Source organism: Oncorhynchus nerka, linkage group LG26, assembly GCF_034236695.1.
Source record: "Oncorhynchus nerka isolate Pitt River linkage group LG26, Oner_Uvic_2.0, whole genome shotgun sequence".
NCBI classification, from domain to species: domain Eukaryota; kingdom Metazoa; phylum Chordata; class Actinopteri; order Salmoniformes; family Salmonidae; genus Oncorhynchus; species Oncorhynchus nerka.
In genome coordinates, this window is record NC_088421.1 from 461,636 (window position 1) to 469,526 (window position 7,891).

At 45.9% G+C, this 7,891-nt stretch overlaps 1 pseudogene; it reads left to right on the forward strand.

Moving 5' to 3' along the window:
• LOC115110848 (BEN domain-containing protein 4-like) overlaps positions 1–1,285 on the forward strand; it is a 39,114-nt pseudogene extending 37,829 nt beyond the window's left edge.
• The last annotated feature ends 6,606 nt before the right edge of the window (positions 1,286–7,891 follow it).

Sequence of the window (7,891 nt, forward strand, 5' to 3'; positions counted from 1 at the left end):
AATGGGTCAAAATTCACCCAACTTATGGTGGGAAGCTTGTGGAAGGCTACCCAAAACATTTGACCCAAGTTAAACAATTTAAAGGCAATGCTACCAAATACTAATTGAGTGTATGTAAACTTCTGACCCACTGGGATTGTGATGAAAGAAATGAAAGCTCTCTACTAATATTGTGACATTTCACATTTTTAAAATAAAGTGGTGATCCTAACTGACTTAAGACAGGGAATTTTTACTAGGATTAAATGTCAGGAATTGTGAAAAACTGAGTTTAAATGTAGTTGGCTAAGGTGTATGTAAACTTCCCACTTCAACTGTATGTGTGTGAACATCAGACACAACTCTAATATAAAATATATAATTTTGAGTTACAAGGTTAGTATACACGACTATTATCCAAAGATAGATTCCTCCATATCAAAACAGAAATTATGGTAAATGTTTTTAGTTTGTTGGCAACAAGTTTATTGACAAAGTCCTAACATTTCAAAAGGATAAAAAAAGGGTTTCGAATTTCTGACATTTTTGACCCCTTGGGACGCTTTTAGGGTTAAAGGGCAACTTGGTATGCTAATAGGTACAGTATGTTTACTACAGCAACATGTACACTCCCAAAGAGATGTGTGAACAGATGTTTGCAAAATCTCATTGTTGATTATTCATAAAACAAAAAAAAACAAAAAAAACTAATCTTAACAAATATTTACTTGTCTCTGTTTTACTCCTCAGAGTTTATCCGAATGCACTGTGCCTCCAACCCTGACTGGTGGTTGCCTTCCGAGGAACAGATCAACAAAGTATTCAGTGATGCGGTGGGTCATGCCCGCCAGGGTCGGTCCGTGGGGGAATGTGAGAGAAATTACAAGATTATGTTATAATTATTTTATTGCATCAAATGGTTGTTTTATGCAACAGAATAGAGGGTTCTTATAACTCTATCGTGTCTGTGTGAACTGAAAGTGGGCCTCTGGGAGATTTAACACTGACAGGAGATTTTTTATGTCTGTTGGGTGATAAAACCTAAAGAGACTGCAGTTAATGTTTCTGTTCTATGAGGTACCAAGGAGAGATGACTCCAGGGCCAGACCCTGGTCTCTACACAATGATATTTTTTTTTACAGAAGATACTGTCTGCTGTGAATTATAAGTATCTTTCATACACATCTTAACCTTGTGACCCATTCCATACATCTGTTGTTTGGCATGTAGACTGAAGGGGGTGTATCTTGGCTATAAAATACCTTTGTATCTTTGTCTTGGGGCTCTCAACGTCGACCAGCTATCATTAACATAGAGCACTCAATAGATGAACTTTATATGTGTGTGTTGTATTGACCTGCTCCCTTATTAATAAGTGAATAAAGATTTAGTTTAAGTATAACTCTGATTTGTGTGATAAGTTTGTCTCTCCTCATTTGATAGTCAATAAATTAACCACCACACTGTCTGTGATTTATTTAGAATTCAAGGCACACTTAATCAGCATGGCTACTACAGCATTCTGCATCAATATGCCATCCCATCTGGTTTGTGCTTAGTGGGACTATCATTTGTTTTTCAACAGGACAATGACCCAAAACACCCTTACAGGCTGTGTAAGGTCTATTTGACCAAGGAGAGTGATGGAGTGCTGCATCAGATGATCTGGCCTCCACAATAGGTTAGGTCACAAATAGAAAGGTTAGTGTGGTTAGTATGAGTATTCGGATACCGCTCTAGTTTTACTAGCCACGTAAAGACTACAATTAATTAGACTAGGTCAGCACCGGTCCTCCCATAAAACCATGATTAATATAGGGTAGCCAGGCTATTTGCATCCCCTAGCATTAACACTTACTTAGTGTTTTAGTTCAGTCTACATCTGAAGACGTTCAACGTGAGAGAGTGGTGGAACAGAGTCGTACAGAGGCCTGTCACACAGGGGGACAGGACCGCCCTTCAGAACAGGCCCTGGTGAAGTGTATCACGCTGTGTTGTACGAAGAACAGTCGTGTGTGTGGGCGGCCTCTGATCTCTGCCGGAGAGGAGCGTCAGTATATAAGAGGTGGAGCTGACACAGAAAGGGAGGAATATGAGCTGGCACGCACAGAGGGACACATCACAATCAGAAGGTACGTTGCAGAGGGGACCGTCCTCAGGAACTACGCGGATGTTCTAGCTATGCTGGTCAGGCTGAGACAGTTCTGCTGCCACCCTGACCTACTGCCACCCTGACCTACTGCAGCTATGTGGGTTACATTTATTGAACATTTTTTAAACCTTCTGGAAATAAAGCTCGTTTTATATAAGGAGGATTGGATCCACCCAAATCATTATAATGCTGTGAAAGGATATTTTGAAACTAGTTTATTTTTTTTATTTTTTTTTTGGAAACAAGTTATTTTTGTTAATTTCACGTCACCAATTTGGACTATTTTGTGTACGTCCATTACATGAAATCCAGATAAAAATCAATTTAAATTACAGGTTGTAATGCAACAAAATAGCAAAAACGCCAAGGGGGATGAATACTTTTGCAAGGCACTGTAAAATAGCCTGAATGAGTGTAAGGCCTAGATTCAATCAGATCAAGTGTTAACCGTTGATAGCCGACACCCGCATAAAAACGCCACGGGGGATGAATACTTTTGCAAGACACTGTATGATATAAAGAATGATAGTAAATAGCTTTGGAATACAAATTAAATTTTGGGAAAAAAGGCAAACTCAGCTCCGCCATTTGTTGAATCAGATGGCTCATTCATCACAAAACCCACTGGTATTGACAATTACTTCAATTATTTTGTTCATTGGCAAGATTAGCAAACCTTGGCATGAGATGCCAGCAACAAACTCTGACACTACACAAGTATAACGTATTAAATTATAGAAGACAAGCATTGTAATTTTGAATTACATAAAGTGAGTGTGGAAGCAATGAAAAAATGACTGTTGTCTATCAACAATGACAAGCCACCAGTGTCTGACAACTTGGATGGACATTTTCGGAGGTTAATAGCGGATGATAATTCTACTCATATTTGCCATATCTTCAATCAAAGCCTCATAGAAAGTGTGCACCATCAGGCCTGGAGGGAAGCAAAAGTAATTTCGCTACCCAAAAATAGTAAAGCCCCCATTACTGGCTCAAATAGCTGACCAATCAACCTGTTACCAACCAACTTTTGGAAAAAAATGTGTTTGACCAGATACAATGCAATTTTACTGTAAACAAATTGACAACAGACTTTCAGCACGCTTATAGGGAAGGACATTCAACAAACACAGCACTTACACAAATGACTGATGATTGTCTGAGAGAAATTGATGATAAAACGAGAGCTGTTTTGTTAGACTTACGTGTGGCTACCGTAGCACTGTAGTAACTATCACACTCAACCGAACGACTTGATTAGTGTAGTATTAGATAGCTACATAGTTGTCTTTGCTGTCTTCGTATCCAAGATAATTGTGTAGTTTAGAGTGTGTAGTCTTAGAGTGATTATCTTAATTCACCGAGGTTAGCTAGCCAGCTATTTTGTCGTCCTTAACGTAGGAGACACTCCTAGCTAGCCAATAGCCAGCCAACGTCTACTGAATAGAACTTTCGCATTCCGGTCGCATTCCGCGTCGCTCCACAGGTAGTATCACTTTTTCACTTCATTTCATTACAGTCCCAACGGTGTGATTTGTTTGATCGTAGCTAGCTACATAGCCGTCTTTGTTTCAAAGATAATTGTGTAGTCTAGAGCGATTTTCTAGGTTAGCTAGCCAGCTATTGTCGTTCTCCTACGCAACGTAACGTAACCAACACTGCTAGCTAGCCAGCTAGCTCCCGATAAGCAGCATTGTAGAAACTTCACACTCAACGGTACGACTTGATTAGGGTAGTGTCAACAACGCAGCTAGCCTACCCCAGCAGTACTCTATCATTTTAATCATTTTAGTCAATTAGATTCTTGCTACGTAAGCTTAACTTTCTGAACATTCGAGACGTGTAGTCCACTTGTCATTCCAATCTCCTCTGCATTAGCGTAGCCTCTTCTCTAGCCTGTCAACTATGTGTCTGTCTATCCCTGTTCTCTCCTCTCTGCACAGACCATACAAACGCTCCACACCGCATGGCCGCAGCCACCTAATCTGGTGGTCCCAGCGCGCACGACCCACGTGGAGTTCCAGGTCTCCGGTAGCCTCTGGAACTGCCGATCTGCGGCCAACAAGGCAGAGTTCATCTCAGCCTATGTCTCCCTCCAGTCCCTCGACTTCTTGGCTCTGACGGAAACATGGATCACCACAGACAACACCGCTACTCCTACTGCTCTCTCTTCGTCCGCCCACGTGCTCTCGCACACCCGAGAGCTTCTGGTCAGCGGGGTGGTGGCACCGGGATCCTCATCTCTCCCAAGTGGTCATTCTCTCTTTCTCCCCTTACCCATCTGTCTATCGCCTCCTTTGAATTCCATGCTGTCACAGTTACCAGCCCTTTCAAGCTTAACATCCTTATCATTTATCGCCCTCCAGGTTCCCTCGGAGAGTTCATCAATGAGCTTGATGCCTTGATAAGCTCCTTTCCTGAGGACGGCTCACCTCTCACAGTTCTGGGCGACTTTAACCTCCCCACGTCTACCTTTGACTCATTCCTCTCTGCCTCCTTCTTTCCACTCCTCTCCTCTTTTGACCTCACCCTCTCACCTTCCCCCTACTCACAAGGCAGGCAATACGCTCGACCTCATCTTTACTAGATGCTGTTCCTCCACTAACCTCACTGCAACTCCCCTCCAAGTCTCCGACCACTACCTTGTATCCTTTTCCCTCTCGCTCTCATCCAACACTTCCCACACTGCCCCCACTCGGATGGTATCGCGCCGTCCCAACCTTCGCTCTCTCTCCCCCCGCTACTCTCTCCTCTTCCATCCTATCATCTCTTCCCTCTGCTCAAACCTTCTCCAACCTATCTCCTGATTCTGCCTCCTCAACCTCCTCTCCTCCCTTTCTGCATCCTTTGACTCTCTATGTCCCCTATCCTCCAGGCCGGCTCGGTCCTCCCCTCCCGCTCCGTGGCTCGACGACTCATTGCGAGCTCACAGAACAGGGCTCCGGGCAGCCGGCGGAAATGGAGGAAAACTCGCCTCCCTGCAGACCTGGCATCCTTTCACTCCCTCCTCTCTACATTTTCCTCCTCTGTCTCTGCTGCTAAAGCCACTTTCTACCACTCTAAATTCCAAGCATCTGCCTCTAACCCTAGGAAGCTCTTTGCCACCTTCTCCTCCCTCTTGAATCCTCCTCCCCCTCCCCCCTCCTCCCTCTCTGCAGATGACTTCGTCAACCATTTTGAAAAGAAGGTCGACGACATCCGATCCTCGTTTGCTAAGTCAAACGACACCGCTGGTTCTGCTCACACTGCCCTACCCTGTGCTCTGACCTCTTTCTCCCCTCTCTCTCAGATGACATCTCACGTCTTGTGACGGCCGGCCGCCCAACAACCTGCCCGCTTGACCCTATCCCCTCCTCTCTTCTCCAGACCATCTCCGGTGACCTTCTCCCTTACCTCACCTCGCTCATCAACTCATCCCTGACCGCTGGCTACGTCCCTCCCGTCTTCAAGAGAGCGAGAGTTGCACCCCTTCTGAAAAAACCTACACTCGATCCCTCCGATGTCAACAACTACAGACCAGTATCCCTTCTTTCTTTTCTCTCCAAAACTCTTGAACGTGCCGTCCTTGGCCAGCTCTCCCGCTATCTCTCTCAGAATGACCTTCTTGATCCAAATCAGTCAGGTTTCAAGACTAGTCATTCAACTGAGACTGCTCTTCTCTGTATCACGGAGGCGCTCCGCACTGCTAAAGCTAACTCTCTCTCCTCTGCTCTCATCCTTCTAGACCTATCGGCTGCCTTCGATACTGTGAACCATCAGATCCTCCTCTCCACCCTCTCCGAGTTGGGCATCTCCGGCGCGGCCCACGCTTGGATTGCGTCCTACCTGACAGGTCGCTCCTACCAGGTGGCGTGGCGAGAATCCGTCTCCTCACCACGTGCTCTCACCACTGGTGTCCCCCAGGGCTCTGTTCTAGGCCCTCTCCTATTCTCGCTATACACCAAGTCACTTGGCTCTGTCATAACCTCACATGGTCTCTCCTATCATTGCTATGCAGACGACACACAATTAATCTTCTCCTTTCCCCCTTCTGACGACCAGGTGGCGAATCGCATCTCTGCATGTCTGGCAGACATATCAGTGTGGATGACGGATCATCACCTCAAGCTGAACCTCGGCAAGACGGAGCTGCTCTTCCTCCCGGGAAGGACTGCCCGTTCCATGATCTCGCCATCACGGTTGACAACTCCATTGTGTCCTCGTCCCAGAGCGCTAAGAACCTTGGCGTGATCCTGGACAACACCCTGTCGTTCTCAAATAACATCAAGGCGGTGGCCCGTTCCTGTAGGTTCATGCTCTACAACATCCGCAGAGTACGACCCTGCCTCACACAGGAAGCGGCGCAGGTCCTAATCCAGGCACTTGTCATCTCCCGTCTGGATTACTGCAACTCGCTGTTGGCTGGGCTCCCTGCCTGTGCCATTAAACCCCTACAACTTATCCAGAACGCCGCAGCCCGTCTGGTGTTCAACCTTCCCAAGTTCTCTCACGTCACCCCGCTCCTCCGCTCTCTCCACTGGCTTCCAGTTGAAGCTCGCATCCGCTACAAGACCATGGTGCTTGCCTACGGAGCTGTGAGGGGAACGGCACCTCACTACCTCCAGGCTCTGATCAGGCCCTACACCCAAACAAGGGCACTGCGTTCATCCACCTCTGGCCTGCTCGCCTCCCTACCACTGAGGAAGTACAGTTCCCGCTCAGCCCAGTCAAAACTGTTCGCTGCTCTGGCCCCCCAATGGTGGAACAAACTCCCTCACGACGCCAGGACAGCGGAGTCAATCACCACCTTCCGGAGACACCTGAAACCCCACCTCTTTAAGGAATACCTAGGATAGGATAAAGTAATCCTTCTCCCCCCCCCCCCTTAAAAGACCTAGATGCACTATTGTAAAGTGGCTGTTCCACTGGATGTCATAAGGTGAAAGCACCAATTTGTAAGTCGCTCTGGATAAGAGTGTCTGCTAAATGACTTAAATGTAAATGTAAATGTTTTGACATTATGGTATTATGGCTTTACATCCCCTGCTTTGATAATAGCGCTGGAGGAGATGGCTGCTGTGTTACAGTCCCCAAACCAATTGTGCTATTGTGTGTTTTTTCACGTTATTTGTAACTTATTTTGAACATACTGTTTCAGCCACAAGTCTCTTATGACCGAAAAGAGCTTCTAGATATCAGGACAGCGATTACACACCCCGTACTGAAAGAAGATTTTTTTCTTTAGCGAAAGGGACGCAAAGGATTTACTCCAGACACCCGACAAGGCCCTCATCCCTGTCATTCGCAGGAGAAAGAGACGAAGATATCGGGGACGTAGGCCTGGTGCCTGGTAAGGATCCGACGGTGAGTGGGTAATCTTACCAAACCATAAGCAAACAGGAAAACGCTCATCCAAAGGCGGAGCTCCTGGTGCCGGTGGACTTTAATGCGGGGAAACTTAAATCCATTTGACCTAATTTCTACCAGCATATTAAATGTGCAACCAGAGGGGAAAAAAACTCTATATCACCTTTACTCCACACACAGAGACACGTACAAAGCTCTCGCTCACCCTCCATTTGGTAAATCTGACCATAATTATTTTCTCCTGATCCCTGCTTACAAGCAAAAACTAAAGCAGGAAGCACCAGTGACTCGGTCAATAAAAAAGTGGTCAGATGAAGCAGATCCTAAGCTACAGGAGTGATTTGCTAGCACAGTCAGGAATATGTTCCGTGATTCATTCGATGGCATTGAGTATACCACATCAGTCACTGG